The following is a 17,227-nucleotide window of genomic DNA, read 5'->3' as shown; positions in this document are numbered from 1 at the left end:
AGATCCGAGACAACATGGGTTTACTCCAGGGAGATCATGACAAACTAATCTTATTGATTTTTTTTTTTTTTTGATTGGGTAACTAAAATAATAGATCAGGGTGGTGCAGTAGACATTGCTTACCTAGATTTCAGCAAGGCTTTGACATTGTTTCACATAGAAAGCTTATCAATAAATTGCAATCTTTAAGTTTGGATTCCAATATTGTTAAATGGGTACGGCAGTGGCTGAGTGACAGGCAACAGAGGGGTACCTCAGGGATCTGTACTTGGACCCATTCTCTTTAATATTTTATTAGTGATATTGCAGAAGGTTTTGATGGTAAGGTATGTCTTTTTGCTGATGATACTAAGATATGTAACAGGGTTGATGTTCCAGGAGGGATAAGCCAAATGGCAAATGATTTAGGTAAACTAGAAAAATGGTCAGAGTTGTGGTAACTGACATTTAGTGTGGATAAGTGCAAGATAATGCATCTTGGACGTAAAAACCCAAGGGCAGAGTACAGAATATTTGATACAGTCCTAACCTCAACATCTGTGGAAAGGGATTTAGGGGTGATTATTTCTGATGACTTAAAGGTAGGCAGACAATGTAATAGAGCAGCAGGAAATGCTAGCAGAATGCTTGGTTATATAGGTATTAGCAGTAGACTATAAGATAAGGCCAGGGACTAATGTAAGTATTTAAAAAATTAGGCATACTAGATGGGCCGAATGGTTCTTATCTTCCGTCACATTCTATGTTTTTAGTCAATGCTGATGATGTTGCTGAAAGTTTCCATTCTGCTTGACTTTCACTTAAACGCATGATGGAAAATTTCTGCAGTATTTTGCCAGCAGGAACAGTTTCACTGCTGGTAACTGGGAACCCTAGATATCATTTGATTCCTGGGGCTTGACTCTGCCAGCTGGGCCACAATTAGTGGCCCTTACACGGACTGATGCTCTGTTTGCAGAGCTCAAAGTGAGTGCCTCAAACAGGCATCTAAATGGGGATTTAAATCCCCATTGTTACAATGATGTGTGAGGAGGGTTAAATCTCTGCTCATACCAGGGAGTCCCAGCTATCAATGGATACTTTGGGGTCCACTGTATCACCTGGCGCCATTTTTAGTGGCACCGGACTGACAGGTGAGCTTCATGCAGAGCTCGTAGTGAGATCGGCATGCAGATTTTTAAATGAGGGTTTAAATCCCCATAGACCGTAATGTAGTGTGAGCAGGATGTCAGTACTATCAGTGCTTTCTTACATTCTGTTACATGATATGGTGCTTGGGAGACTCCCAGAGTGTGAACAGACCATGGAGGGTCACTGTCCATACCCTAATGTCTTTGTGATTGGTGCTGGGCTTTGTCAGATGCTATTTTAAGTATTGGAGATAGGAGACTGTCTTACTGAAAATAGTCAGTAGATCGTAGCAATGTACCAGTCTGGTTTTTGTTTAGAATCCCTATACAAATATCAGTTATGATATTAGAAGAGGGTACCCTTTGGGATTAAAATTTGGTTTAGAATAGGTATTAGGTTTTATATTAAATTTATGTTTAAGATTAATTTGAGAATTAATTGTATTATTGGGATTACGTTTTAGATTAGATTTTCGATTAGGGTCAGCAAAGGAATCTCTCTGCTGAATGCAGCAAGGGAATTCCTCTGCTGATATCAGCAGAAGGAATCCTTCAAACACTATTGCTTTGCTAGGTTTAAGATTAAGGTTTAATTAGGGTTAGGTATAAAATTGTGCTAAGTGTTATGATTGGGTTGAAGTTTATGAATAGATTTAGTTTTAGATTTAGGATTTTAGATTGGGATTTGTACAAAGATGTACATATGGGGCATTGTACTCAGGAGATGTTGCTGAGTACAGTTAAGATAATTTTATCTTAACGCACAATACACAAAGAAAGCGCAGCAAAAATACAATGGGGATATAAAAAATTAATATCACAAACTTTGAAAAACAACGGTGAAAAAATGGCACCTCAATAAAGCTCAAAATATATCATGTGAGAGTCCCCATGGTGTCCACTTTTGCAAATGGAATGCATTCATGGTGTAATTTAAATATGTGAGCAATTCATATGCCCCAAAGACCTATCTTCAAATTTCCATTCCCCTCCCCAGCCTTGTATTTTCATAAAACTTGACAGAGGTTTGCAAAGGGGGACATTCTGTACTCAGGAAATATACCTGAGCACAATTTAGTGATATTTATTACAATATCACATATCAAGTTTACAAAATAAACAGCAAAATTGCAATGCATGCGATAAAATGTTTAAGAAATTGGTGCTAAAATGGCTGTATAATAAGGATCACATATAACCATTTGACATATCCTGTGGCGTCTTTCACAGTTAGCATGCATTTATGGGGTAATTTTAACTAGTGATAGACCGATTATCGGTTTGGCCGATATTCCTGATTTTGGCAAATATCGATATCTGCTACTATTGATACCGATATTGGCGATAACGTGAGAGGCGTCAGTGGCCCAGCGCATGCAGGGCTGGCGCGTCCATAAGGCGGAACACACCGCCACATTAGGGCGCACTGAGACAGCACTTCCTGTGAGTCCGGCCGGGTACAGGAAAGTGTAGTTTCTGTACCATGGTCTGCTCCCCTTGGTCATGCTACAAGAGAGCTAATGAGGCACACCAGGGAGGGGAGAGAACCACTAAGGGGTAAAGGACTCTAAAGGACAGGGAGGGAAGAGGTACACTAAGGGACAGGAAGGGAAACACTAAGGGACAGGGATGGGAGGGGAGAGCTACACTAAATGACAGGGAAGGGAGAGGAACACTAAATATTCTTGAAAACAAAAAAATCTGACCCGCATGTATATTTTTGTGCATTTACTACTTAAAAAAAAGATTAGCAAAAATAAATAAATAATAAACATGTTCAGTTAACAGTAGATTTGTGTAGAAATTGTTTCTTTTTTCAAAATGGTAAATGTACAGAATATCGGTATCGGTAAGTTATCCGCTATCGGCCTGAAAGTTCACAGATTATCAGTATCTACTCTAAAAAACAAAAACCCCCAAAAATTGTTTGATCCTTAATTTTAACCCATAAAATGCTACAATTCCCCAAATTGAGACATAGGCCCATCAAATTCATCTAACAAAATTCAAACTGTAAGCATTGAACTTTTAAATTGCAATGTAGCTTCATAGGATAGTGACAAAGGTATAGTTTTACTCAGAAGATGAAGCTGAACACAGTATGGGGTTTTGTACAAGAGTTGTACACATCAGGTTTCTAACCTACATAACTTGTTATATGTGTGTGTAAAAAATCAGGAAAAAAAACACAATTGTACTATAATATTTAATAGAGGTTGGCTCTTAAATGGCTGCGTAAAAAGTGTCAGAATACTCTTGGATAAACAGACTGTGATATCTGCTTTATATAAATATATACTTTTGTGTGGCAATTTTATTTTCTGCAATGGCTCTTCAGCTTACAAGATGAACACCCAACCAAATTCTAAATTCATTCCACATTCAGCTTTCTTGCTTCTTGTATTTCGTGACCTGTAACTGCTAAAAATATACTGAAATCCTAAACATACTATGTAAATCAGGACAAACAAATGAATACATTTTTTTTCTTAAAGGAACACTGTAGTGTCAGGCACACAAACGTGTATTCCTGACAATATGGTGTTTCACGATCTAGGTCTCTAGCCCATAAATTGGACGCAATTTTGCAGCTCCACCACATGTGGAGATAATCTGCCCCCTCAGTATCACATCTCCAACACGTAGAATTAGAGTTAGGGGTAAACTTATTCACTAACAAGGGATCCAAGTACCAGAAATTGATCACTTTATATTGTTTTTCAAGTATATTACTGCAATGGATATCCCTGTTAATAATTTTTTATAGCCAAAAGCGAGTCTTCCCAATTTATATCTATATCAAGTAATTTATTAAATTTCTCTATTTTCTTATAAACATCTCCTCCTTCTATACAGGCTATTAAAATATAAGCCATTGACACAACTTTAGAGAGAAATTTCTCACAGAATATTTTTTTTAAAAGGCCTAATTTATGTTCATCACCACTTGCAACTGTCTGCTGTAAAAAGTATTTGATTCTTAGGAAGGAGAAAATGTCCTTGATGGGTAGATTATATTCCAAGTTTGTGGCGGAACCAACCTCGCCACTGTGAACTGGAGAAGCCTGGTTGCTAGCCTCCTGCCCTGTGACTATGGCCCTGAGGTGTATTAACCCTTCAAGAAGTATATTTGGGCACAATGGGGTTTTGTATGCTGTTCCTGGCCATTTAAATACTTTGGAGCAGTATTACAACTTTTAAACTGGCACTTCGGATGCAGTCGAAGTGCCGAAGTCGTCGAAGCGGCCGTCATTAGACAGTCGAACACGTGGCGGCGGCCATTTTAACCCAGTCGAACGCGGTGAGCTGTACCTTCCCCCTACCCTTTGACACTGCGGCTGGAGACTAAGTCCCGTTCGAAGTTTCGAACACACGTTCGAACGGGACTTTGTCATTTTGGGTGTAAACTAGACCTCTGGTAGACAATTTAACACCACGGAAACGCAACCCCGATTTCACTTCGACAGAAGTTGAAGTGCGTTCGACTATTCGAACGCTGCCTTCGGATGGGACTTTGTCAATTTTCAAGGCAGAAATAGACCGACCACACAGCCTGAATCTGTGGAACTGTTTTGGGCATGCAAACAGGCGTGCGGTCGGTCCAAAGAGACTTTTTCAATATCTCTGGAACCACTGAACCGATTTGTACAAACTTTTTTCTAGGTTTGTCCCCAAGGTATGTGGTTCATAAATATATGTGTTATGCCTGTGTGATACAAAATCATAGTTATAAAAATGTATAAGTTTTAGCTTGGAGATAATTGAGTAGATACAGTAAGAAACTCTATTATCTCCCAAGCAGAGGGGAGGGAATATGTAGAATGTAACCGATATCTGATTGGTTAATGCCTAATTGCCTGTGGGCGTCTCCCTTGCAGGGGAGCACTGCATAAAAGCAGAGTACCTGCCATTAAACATGAGTTCTTCTTTACCCTCAATTTGGAGTGCCGTCTCTAATTGGGGGAATCTGCTACAAGGGATTGCTATGCTTGTCATATTCCCTTGCTAAATCACTGCTAAGCTCTTGGAATAGCTGGTTCCTGTTTGGCTCTCTGGAGGAGTCTATGGTGGTTATGGTGTCTGCTGCAGTGCTTGGAACCCTCAGGAAGCGCTAGGAGCATCCTTCAACGGAGGTGCTCAGTCGGGGTGCCAGGCGATCCGTTACATTGGTGGCAGCGGTGGGATGGCGTCCTAGTGCGAGGTACAGCAGCTCAGAGACACCGTTCGTGGATTTACAAAGTGAGGGTAACGCTAGTACCCGTACAGCGCCCCTATCTACAAAGGAACCAACGTCGGCAGAGCAAGCATGGCGCCTGGCTACACTCAGGAGCTGTTTGACAGAGAGGTTGCCATGCGGCTGGCTTACTTTGGACCCAAACCCCGCTGAGGAATACGTGCAGTTCGTGAGGAAAGTAACGGCAGAGTTCCTGCAGTGCCTAGCAGATTTGAACAAAAAGGGAGCTGAAGGTGTCGTCCTTCCTCCCTAGCGGCAGTATGTAACCAAGGGAGCTGAAGGTGTCGTCCTTCCTCCCCAGCGGCAGTGTGTATCCCAGGGAGCTGGAGGTGTCGTCCTTCCTCCCCAGCGGCAGTGTGTATCCCAGGGAGCTGAAGGTGTCGTCCTTCCTCCCCAGCAGCAGTGTATATCCCAGGGAGCTGAAGGTGTTGTCCTTCCTCCCCAGCGGCAGTGTGTATCCCAGGGAGCTGAAGGTTTTGTCCTTCCTCCCCAGCGGCAGTGTGTATCCCAGGGAGCTGAAGGTGTCGTCCTTCCTCCCCAGCGGCAGTGTGTATCCCAGGGAGCTGAAGGTGTCGTCCTTCCCCCCCCAGCGGCAGTATGTATCCCAGGGAGCTGAAGGTGTCGTCCTTCCTCCCCAGCGGCAGTGTGTATCCCAGGGAGCTGGAGGTGTCGTCCTTCCTCCCCAGCGGCAGTGTGTGTAACGGATCACCTGGCACCCCGACTGGGTACCTCCGTTAATGGATGCTCCTAGTGCTTCCTGAGGACTCCAAGCACTCTGGCAGACACCACAATCACCGAATCCGAGAAACCTTTTAAATTCTCCCAAGCATATGAATGCTGTAGACCATAGAATAGGAACCATACAAATAGGCTTGTACTCCTAGCAGTCAACTGGAACAGCATGCAATAAATCCTTCCCCCCAATAATGAGATGACACATCACTTTGAGGGTAAAACAGGAACTCTGGACTGGCTCATCCAGCCTGGCTTTTATTTCCAACTCACACATACAGGCCACACCCAGGGGGAGGCATAAAAGAACCAATGACATAGATGTTACCTCCCACACATCCCCTCCCCTTAGTGTGACACATAATCCCATTATGCATACAGTGTAAAATATACTTTTACACAACTTTCATAACTTTAAAACCATACATCACATTCACATAAAAATACATATCCACAATCAATCCATTCAGGGGAACAACATATTAAAAAATGGCATGAATCCGACCAGGGGTTCAAAAGTTACTAAAAGTATCTTTTGTTCCTTTCTGGCTGGCAGAAAAACATCCCCACAATGCACCCTGGTTTCCTCCCTTCTGCCCTGGAGTTAATTGGAGAAGTAATCCAATTACCCAGGACTAAAGGCAGACTCCATTAACCACATGGTTGCAAAACAACATAAAACACTTTAAAATACATAAAGTCACATTTACACATAACACACAGACATTTCACCTATCCCCAGATAGCTGGGATCTGCACGCACAAAACTACCGAATAGCGCGCAGATCCTACTCCCACAGTACAATTGCCATGGAGCTAAAGTCTTTCCCATAGTCTTTCATTATATGAATAGGCTCCATGGTATGGCTATCTGGGGTATCACATTCCCATAAAGTCTGGTCCATAGTCCAAAGGCAAGAGGCGGGCAATCAGCCCCCTCCAAGGACACGTGGCGAGGTCGGTTTCGCCACACTTCTCCCCTTTACCCCCCAGACTAACAGGGTACTTGACCTCCTGCCGGTCAGTGCCCTTGTTAGTCCAGCAGCCCACCCACAAGACAGAAACAGCAGAGCAGCCCACCCACAATAAACAGTTACTACACCTGGGTGAGGGAGAATCTTGTCCAGGTTCAGGTGCTTCACCACGGCTGTGTGGGGGACTGGTAGGCTGCCTTGGTAGGTTGCTGAGGGGGCAGAGACCAGCGGTACTCTGTCCTGTTGCCAGCACTACCACGGGAGTAGTCTGGTTGGAGCCTGGTTGCTGGAGACCGACTGTCTCCCCTTTAAATACACCGCTCTGCTGCTGGAGACCGACTGTCTCCCCTTGAGTTACACCGCTCTGCTGCTGGAGACCGACTGTCTCCCCTTTAGTTACACAGCTCTGCTGCTGGAGACCGACTGTCTCCCCTTGAGTTACACAACTCTGCTGCTGGAGACCGACTGTCTCCCCTTTAGTTACACAGCTCTGCTGCTGGAGACAGACTGTCTCCCCTTTGGCTAAACAGCCCTGTTGTGGGGGGGCAGGACCGACCGTCCCTACCCCCTGTGCTGGAAGTGCAGAGACCACGGTCCCATCTGCACAGGTGTGGTGCTTACAGTCTCCCCCTGGTACATTAAGCTGCCGCTGGGGAGAGGTGGTAACCAGCTCCTCTCCCATTAGAACACTCTGCCGCTGGGGAATGGAGACTGGGCTCTCTATTCCCTGTACATTAATAATCTGCCGCTGGGGAGAGGTGGTAACAATCTCCTCTCCCATACATACTTCCAGTCTCTGCGGAGGGAGACCGACTGTCTCTCCTCCCAACACAGAGTCCTGCTGTTGGGGCAAGGAGGCTGGGCTCTCTATTCCCAACAAATCACACTGCCGCTGGGGAGGGGGGACGGCCCCTTCAACTCCCTGTAACTTGGGCGCAGAGACCACGGTCCCATCTGCGCTGGTGTGGGGCTTACTGTCTCCCCTTGGTGTGCTAAGCTGCCGCTGGGGAGAGGGGGTAACCAACTCCTCTCCCTTACACACTTTCAGCCGCTGGGGAGCAGGGCTGACTCTCTGTACTCCCTGTAGGCAGGGCGCAGAGACCACGGTCACATCTGCGCTGGTGAGGGGCTTACTGTCTCCCCTTGGTGAGCTGCGCTGCCGCTGGGGAGAGGGAATAACAAACTCCTCTCCCTTACACACCTTCAGCCGCTGGGGAGAGGAGATAACAGGCTCCTCTCCCTGAACCGTAGACTGCCGCTGGGGAGCAAGAACAGCACCTTCCGCTCCCTGTAATGCACACTGCCGCTGGGGATCTGGGCCGACTGCCCAGCATCCCTGTAGGGTCGGTAGCGAGACCGCAGTCCCATCTCCACCTGCCATCTGTGGGTCTTCCCAGGACCAATCCGTGAGGCCCCTCAACATTTGTGAGTAAGGGCCACCTGCTTCCCCACCTGGCAACTCTGGCTGCTGCTGGGGATCTGGGCCGGCTGCCCAGCATCCCGGTGGGCCCGGTGGAGAGACCTTGGTCCCATCTCTACCTGCCTGTTGTGGTTCCTCACAGGACCAGTCTATGAGGACCCCCACTTTGGGTTCCTCCCGCCGCCTCAGGGAAAGACGGCTAACCTCCTCGGATGCAGCCTCTACTCGGCTGCTGTAACGCTCCTGCTGCTGAGCATTCTTCCTCTCTTTCGCTAGCCGGAATTCTCGGTCCAGCCTTGTGTTTCGCTCGGCCATGACCTGGTTCCAGATCACCCGGCGTGTCTCCATGGTTATATCATCCCCATACTCGGCCACTCGCTGCCTCACCTCGGCCAGCCAATCATCTCCAGAGCCAGAACCTTCCATACTTGTCTGCTCCCAGGGGCGCTGCACGACTGCTAGCGTTGCCCTCAATTTGTAAATCCAAACAGTGTCTCTGAGCTGCTTTACGTCACACTAGGATGCCATCCCACCGCTTGCCACCAATGTAACGGATCACCTGGCACCCCGACTGGGTACCTCCGTTAATGGATGCTCCTAGTGCTTCCTGAGGACACCAAGCACTCTGGCAGACACCACAATCACCGAATCCGAGAAACCTTTTAAATTCTCCCAAGCGTATGAATGCTGTAGACCATAGAATAGGAACCATACGAATAGGCTTGTACTCCTAGCAGTCAACTGGAACAGCATGCAATAAATCCTTCCCCCCCAATAATGAGACGACACATCACTTTGAGGGTAAAACAGGAACTCTGGACTGGCTCATCCAGCCTGGCTTTTATTTCAAACTCACACATACAGGCCACACCCAGGGGGAGGCATAAAAGAACTAATGACATAGATGTTACCTCCCACACATCCCCTCCCCTTAGTGTGACACATAATCCCATTATGCATACAGTGTAAAATATACTTTTACACAACTTTCATAACTTTAAAACCATACATCACATTCACATAAAAATACATATCCACAATCAATCCATTCAGGGGAACAACATATTAAAAAATGGCATGAATCCGACCAGGGGTTCAAAAGTTACTAAAAGTATCTTTTGTTCCTTTCTGGCTGGCAGAAAAACATCCCCACAATGCACCCTGGTTTCCTCCCTTCTGCCCTGGAGTTAATTGGAGAAGTAATCCAATTACCCAAGACTAAAGGCAGACTCCATTAACCACATGGTTGCAAAACAACATAAAACACTTTAAAATACATAAAGTCACATTTACACATAACACACAGACATTTCACCTATCCCCAGATAGCTGGGATCTGCACGCACAAAACTACCGAATAGCGCGCAGATCCTACTCACACAGTACAATTGCCATGGAGCTAAAGTCTTTCCCATAGTCTTTCATTATATGAATAGGCTCCATGGTATGGCTATCTGGGGTATCACATTCCCATAAAGTCTGGTCCATAGTCCAAAGGCAAGAGGCAGGCAATCAGCCCCCTCCAAGGACACGTGGCGAGGTCGGTTTCGCCACAGTGTGTATCCCAGGGAGCTGAAGGTGTTGTCCTTCCTCCCCAGCGGCAGTGTGTATCCCAGGGAGCTGAAGGTGTTGTCCTTCCTCCCCAGCGGCAGTATGTATCCCAGGGAGCTGAAGGTGTCGTCCTTCCTCCCCAGCGGCAGTATGTATCCCAGGGAGCTGAAGGTGCCGTCCTTCCTCCCCAGCGGCAGTGTATATCCCAGGGAGCTGAAGGTGTCATCCTTTTCTCCCCAGCGGCGGTGTGTATCCCAGGGAGCTGAGGGTGTCGTCCTCCCTCCCCAACGGCTGAAAGTGTTCCAGGGAGAGGAATCGGTGAACACCCCTCCCCAGTGGCAGCTTAGTTTACCAAGGGGAGATCCTATTCTCCCAGATGGGGCAGCTGAGGGAGGCGGTCTCGGCCCCCAGCAGCAGGACGAAATATTGAAAGGGGAGACAGTCTGTCTCCCCCTCCACCAGCAGAGAGAGTGTCAGGGAGAGGAGCTTGTCGTTCCCTCTCCCCAGCGGCAGAAAGTGAGTAAGGGAGATGAACTAGTTACCCCCTCTTCCCAGTGGCAGCCTAGTCCACTAAGGGGAGATGATAAGCCCCACACCCGTGCAGATGGGACCGTGGTCTCTGCACAGGCCTCACAGGGGCTAGGGACGGTCGGTCCTGTCCCCTGGCAGCAGGGAGGTTCATCCAGCAGCAGTACCAGGTCCAGAGTATCTCCTCAACTGGGCGCCAACCAGGCTACTACCATGGTAGCGCTGGCAGCAGGGCAGAGTACCGCTGGTCTCTGCCCACTCAGCAACCCACCGATCCGGAGCGCCAGTAACCCCCAGAGCCGAGGTGGAGTTCCTGGACATGGACAAGCTACCCACTACCCCAGGTGTAGTAAACTCTTTCTTGTGGGTGGGCTGTACTGCTGATTGTGTTCTGTGGGTGGGTTGCTGGACTAACCAGGGAACTGACCGACAGGAGGTCTGGCTGCCCGCCTCCTACCTGCTGACTATGGCCCCTGGTAAAGTTGTACTTTTGAATGCAATATTTGGGCATATTGTATTTTATTGTGCGGCTACCGGCCCTTTAAGCACAGTGAATGGACTTTTATTGTACTGTGCTGGCCTTTTAAAAACAGTGTATGGACATACTGAAACTTTTTGGACACTTCCTCTTCCCCTCCCCCGGATCCATTGTTCTCCAGCAGGGTGTTGTCCCAGGGACACTGCCAGACCAGTGGGAACTGGTTTGGGCAGGAAAAGCCATGCCTGCAAGTGAAAACAAAGGGCTTCGACCTAACCGTTAAACCCCTGAACCTTCAAGTGAATTTTGGATATGTTTGTCCCCAAGTTATACTGGTTAAAATAATATAAGTTTTATGTATGTACGATGTTAACTCACAAAGTTATAAAAATTCATAAAAAGTGTAACTTTTCAGCTTGGAGATAATTGAGTAGATACAGTAATTGACTCCATTATCTCCTAAGCAGAGGGGATGAATATGCTGGGTGTGTTTCTATTGTCCCATTGTGTCTGATTGGCTGCTGTACTTGCATTGTATGTGTTGTAATATGTTTATTGGCTGTTCTGCAAAACCCTGTGGGCAGTACTATGTTTTGTGGATTGTGAATAAAAGAGGCTGTATGTGCCAGTACAGTAACCCTCAAAGTGAAGTGTCGTCTCATTATTGGGGAAGGATTTAGTGTATGCTGTTCCAGTTTGACTGCTAGGAGTCTAAACCTATTCGTATGGTTTTGCCTATTCAGCTGTTTATAGCATTCATGCTTGAGAGAATTTATATGCTTCTCCGGTTCGGTGATTGTGGTGTCTGCCAGAGTGCTTGGAGTCCTCAGGAAACGCTAGGAGCATCCTTTAACGGAGGTACCCAGTTGGGGTGCCCGTCGATACGTTACAAAGTTTAACTCCCAAAAGGATTTCAGTGTTCCATTAGTGTAAAGGTCAGCCACCCTGAGGATTCCAGATTTAATCCATTTATCTATGGCTAGGTTGGGAATATTTTTGGCTAATACAACGATGCCTATAGTCTAAATTATGTTATCCTGTACTCCTGGCCTTTTCTTTAATTGAGCCCAGACCTTGAATAGGTGCCATAAAACAAAGCTTTTATCGACAAGATACCGCCATCTATAACTTTGGGTTTCCCATATGTAGCTGCTAAGACCCCGCTGTTGAGTCAGATGTAATTAAATTTGAAACCAGTTCTCTTAGCATATCTGCGGAGTCTGCATCAGATATATGTGGCCAATCATGTTCGCTAGATGTTTTTTTTGTTTGTTTTTTTTTTTAAATTGGCATACTTAGGCCTCCACATATGACTTGTAATGCCATCCTCTTAATACTACTACAAGGTCTTTTGCCCTGCCAAACAAATAGAGAGATACATCTCTGAACCAAACTTAACCAGAGGTATTTGAATGGGGAGATGTCTAAATATATATACAGCCATTTGGGGATAATATATGATTTGACAGTGTTTATCCTTCCAACCCAAGAAAGATTTCTGTTTTTTCATCCTTTTTGAATATAGTTTGTCTCCTTTAATAAGGCCAAAAAGATCTTAATCCCCAGGTAAGTAAACTCTTCGGTCCAAAAACAGTCAAAGCATTGTCGCAACCATTTTTTTTGAGTCCTCTATATTTAGGGCCATAATTATCGTTTTATGCGGATTCAATTTATAGTTGGATATTTCAGAATATTTATAAATTGCTTCCATCATAGCGGGCAGTGACCACTCAGGCTTCGTAAGAGTCAATAGAATGTCATCAGCATACATGCTGATCTTGTATTCTTTCTGGGTTAGTACATATCCGCGGATATTTTCATCTGCTCTTATACGAATTGCCAATATTTCGATTAACATATACAAAGATGGAGACAGTGGGCAGCCCTGTCTAGTAACTTACAGTAGTGATGGTGTGCAACAACAAAAATCGTATTCACTATGGACCTCTTATAGAGAGTGAAAGTAACCCTGTGTACATGAAATGAGGTGTTTACAGAGTGGAAATATTATAAATAATTGAAAAACAAACAGTGGTTGTGGTGAAACAAAACACAATCTGTAGGTATACTTGCAAACATGGAAATCACTCTGACACCTATTAAGGAGACAAAAACAGAAAGAGAGCTCCTAGTGCAGCATAGTAATTTACTTATAAATATATAGAATAAAGCAAACAGAGGTGCCCTTTAGGTGTTACACTCACAAGATTGGAGTGGTAAAAGCACCACTCGTTGCTATAGCACTCAGGGAGGATCAGCCCCTAGAGTGCGTGGGATCCGTGGAAAGGAAGCTTGCAATCCGGATCTCAGGTAAGTATACTTTATTAATAGCAATTTAAAAATAGCAAAACCTTTGTGGAGGTAGTTAGTCCGCTCACCAGCCTCAGGAAACCGCAAAGAAAATTCCATATACTCATGTAATGTAAAAAATCTTCCGGCTGCTATCCTGGCTGCTGATGCCGACTGTCTCCAAATCACTTCCTGGTTCTGGGTCCATAATGCATTTCGCCCCACCCACAGGGCTTTGTCAAGCGGCTGCTGCTTCCTCCCACTGTCCTGTGTCTTATATACACCAGTCCATGTTACCAACCATTTTAAAATCAATACAAACTTTCTCATCAACATTTCAAAGTCCAAATTAATTCTCTTATTAGTAGCACTGCTGATCCCAGTGCTAACTGATGGAAATGGGCTCTCAGATATTCAAAACTATGAATATAAAAAAAAAATTAAAACTTGGAAAAAAAATGGGTTATATTGCCTAAACCGATTTTTCACATATTTCTGTGGGCAATAAGAAACTCTACAAAAACTTATTTTATTCAATTAGCATTATGAATTTAAATAAATATATACATTTAAAATTCTAAATAAAAAAGACCATTTCTTTTCTTAAAATGGCAGCACACATTCTCATAATACCACTAAAAATCCATCTAAAAACCTGATTAGGGAACAAAAAACATATACACCCCTACATAAATGGGGGTATTTAGCACTTTGAAACTTATTTCATGGCAGCTCATTTGTTTAGAAAAAAAGAGAAAAAGAAACAACTACCGTATATACTCGAGTATAAGCCGAGTTTTTCAGCACATTTTTTGTGCTGAAAAACCGGAACTCGGCTTATACTCGAGTCAGAGTCTGTATTATGGCAATTTGCATTGCCATAATACAGACTGGGGCTGTGGAGGCTGGCAGAGATCTTACTTACCCGTCCTGCAGCTCCTGTCAGCTCCCTCCTCCTCCGCCGGTCCGTTCAGCTCTTCTGTCAGCTCACAGTGTAAATCTCGCGAGAGCCGCGGCTCTCGCGAGATTTACACTGTGAGCTGACAGAAGAGCTGAACGGACCGGCGGAGGAGGAGGGAGCTGACAGGAGCTGCAGGACGGGTAAGTAAGATCTCTGCCAGCCCCCTCTCCCCCCCCCCCCACTGAACTGCCAATGCTGGACCACTAGGGAAGGAGCCCCCCTCCCTGCCATGTATCAAGCAGGGAGGGGGGACGAAAAAAAAAAAATTAAATAAAAAAGAATAAGGAAAAAAATATATTAAAATAATACAAAATAATAATAAATAAAATAATAAAATTGCCCACCCCCCACCACTGCAACACACACACACACACTGCACACACTGCACTCATACACACACTGCACACATACACACACTGCATTCATACACACACACTGCATTCATACACACACACACTGCATTCATACACACACACTGCACACATACACACACACTGCACACATACACACACTGCACTCATACACACACACTGCACTCATACACACACTGCACTCATACACACACTGCACTCACACACACACTGCACTCACACACACACTGCACACATACACTGCACTCATACACACACTGCATTCATACACACACACATATACACACACACACACACTGCACTTATACACACACACACACACACACACACGCTGCACTCATACACACGCTGCACTCATACACACACTGCATTCATTATACACACACTGCATTCATTATACACACACTGTAAATAAATATTCAATTAATATATTTTTTTTAGGATCTAATTTTATTTAGAAATTTACCAGTAGCTGCTGCATTTCCCACCCTAGTCTTATACTCGAGTCAATAAGTTTTCCCAGTTTTTTGGGGTAAAATTAGGGGCCTCGGCTTATATTCGGGTCGGCTTATACTCGAGTATATACGGTACTTTTGAAAATACTTAAAACTTGATAAAAGGGGGTATATTGCCTAAACCAAATTTTGCACATATTTATATATGTAATAAGAAATTCCAAAAAACTATTTTTGCTTAATTAGCATTGTGAATATAAATAAATATGTTCACGATTTAACAATCAGTAAAATAATATACTACAAAAAAAATGAATAAAAAACAAATCCTTATATATCATGGAAAGAGGGGAAAAAAATAAAATAAAAAATAAGCACAATTTAAGATCAAAAATATAAAAACAATTCTTTTAAAAATACTACAGAAAATTACAAAGTTCAAAATCTTTGTTAAGACTGGACGGAGTTAGTGTTTCCATTTGAAAGATCCATCTCATCTCCTCCTGTCCGATCTTACGAATAAAATCACCTCCCCTCCAGTCCCGCTGTACCTTCTTAATGCCTATGAACTCTAGTAAACGTGGATCCTGTCCATGCACTTTCTTAAAATGTTCTGAGACACTATGACTTTTTAATCCTTTTCTAATATTATAAATATGTTCTCTTATATTTATGTGGAGTGGACGGGTCATCCTTCCGACATACTCCAGTCTACATGGACATTTCAACAAATAGATCACATTATTGCTGTGACAAGTAATGTGCTCTTTAATCTTGAATTCTCTTTGCGTTCTCTCTGACCTCTTCTCTTCTCTCTGAGAGAACGCAAAGAGAATTCAAGATTAAAGAGCAAATTACTTGTCACAGCAATACCACTTTTACCACTCCAATCTTGTGAGTGAAACACCTAAAGGGCACCTCTCTTTGCTTTATTCTATATATTTATAAGTGAATTACTATGCTGCACTAGGAGCTCTCTTTCAGTTTTTGTCTCCTTAATAGGTGTCAGTGATTTCCATGTTTGCAAGTATACCTACAGATTGTGTTTTGTTTCACCACAACCACTGTTTGTTTTTCAATTATTTATAATATTTCCACTCTGTAAACACCTCATTTCATGTACACATGGTTACTTTCACTCTCTATAAGAGGTCCATAGTGAATACGATTTTTGTTGTTGCGCACCATCACTACTGTAAGTTATTTTATGTTTAAATTGTTTTACCAGGATTTGTTTTTGTTGGTTCCTGCATGTACTAAGATCCTTCTCTCATTTGCGCCATCCTATTTATAATCGTTTTTTCTTTCAGCCCTGTCTAGTGCCTTTCCCCTGATTAAACCAGTTAGCACATATGTTTTGCCCGATAGTTCTTGCAATTGGTGCACTATACAAAGCCTTTATTGTCCTACAAAATAGGTCTCCAAAACCAAACCTTTGCAAACACAAAATCATAAAACCCCAGTCCACCCGGTCGAAAGCTTTTTTTTTTTTTTCTTCCTGTGTCGAACGCAGTGATAACTAGTTCTTTATGTTCTTTCTTGGCTATATTGAGAATATCAATTATCCTTTGGATGTTATTTATAGAACTTCGACCGGGGACAAATCCTATTTGATCTTTAGCGATTACCTGAGCAATATCCAGCTTAAGTCTATCCGCCATGATGGATGTAAAATTTTTAGCATGGGTATTGATGAGGGATATCGGTCTGTAGGTTTTTTGTTTTTTTTAGAGACGTTAGATCTTTATCCTGCTTGAGTATAGGAAGGTTATTCGCTGCCAAAAATTCTGCCAGTAATTTGGACTGATTGATAAAATCATTAAATGCTTGTGACAGTTTTGGAAGCTATTTTTGCATTAAGAATTTTGTGGGCACTGAAACCACCTGGACCAGGGGCTTTTTTATTTTTTTTTATTTTAGTGTACCAATAGCCTTAATGACCTCGTTCAGGTGGATGGTTTTGTCTAGTGATGCTTTCTGTTCTAGACTAATTTTAGGTGTTTGAATACCATTCAAGAATTGAACAAAGCTGCAGGAATTAGGCATCTTAGAGCAATTGTATAATGCTTTATAGTACCTATTAAAACGATGACCTATCTCTTTA

At 43.9% G+C, this 17,227-nt stretch overlaps 1 protein-coding gene across 1 annotated transcript in view; it reads left to right on the top strand.

The window, feature by feature from the left end:
* ANKS6 (ankyrin repeat and sterile alpha motif domain containing 6) overlaps nucleotides 1-17,227 on the top strand; it is a 63,385-nt gene that overhangs the window by 35,786 nt on the left and 10,372 nt on the right. The window lies entirely within an intron of this gene.

Source organism: Pelobates fuscus, chromosome 4, assembly GCF_036172605.1.
Source record: "Pelobates fuscus isolate aPelFus1 chromosome 4, aPelFus1.pri, whole genome shotgun sequence".
NCBI lineage: Eukaryota > Metazoa > Chordata > Amphibia > Anura > Pelobatidae > Pelobates > Pelobates fuscus.
Note: the sequence above shows the minus strand (reverse complement) of the source record. Positions and strands in the feature narration are given on the sequence as shown.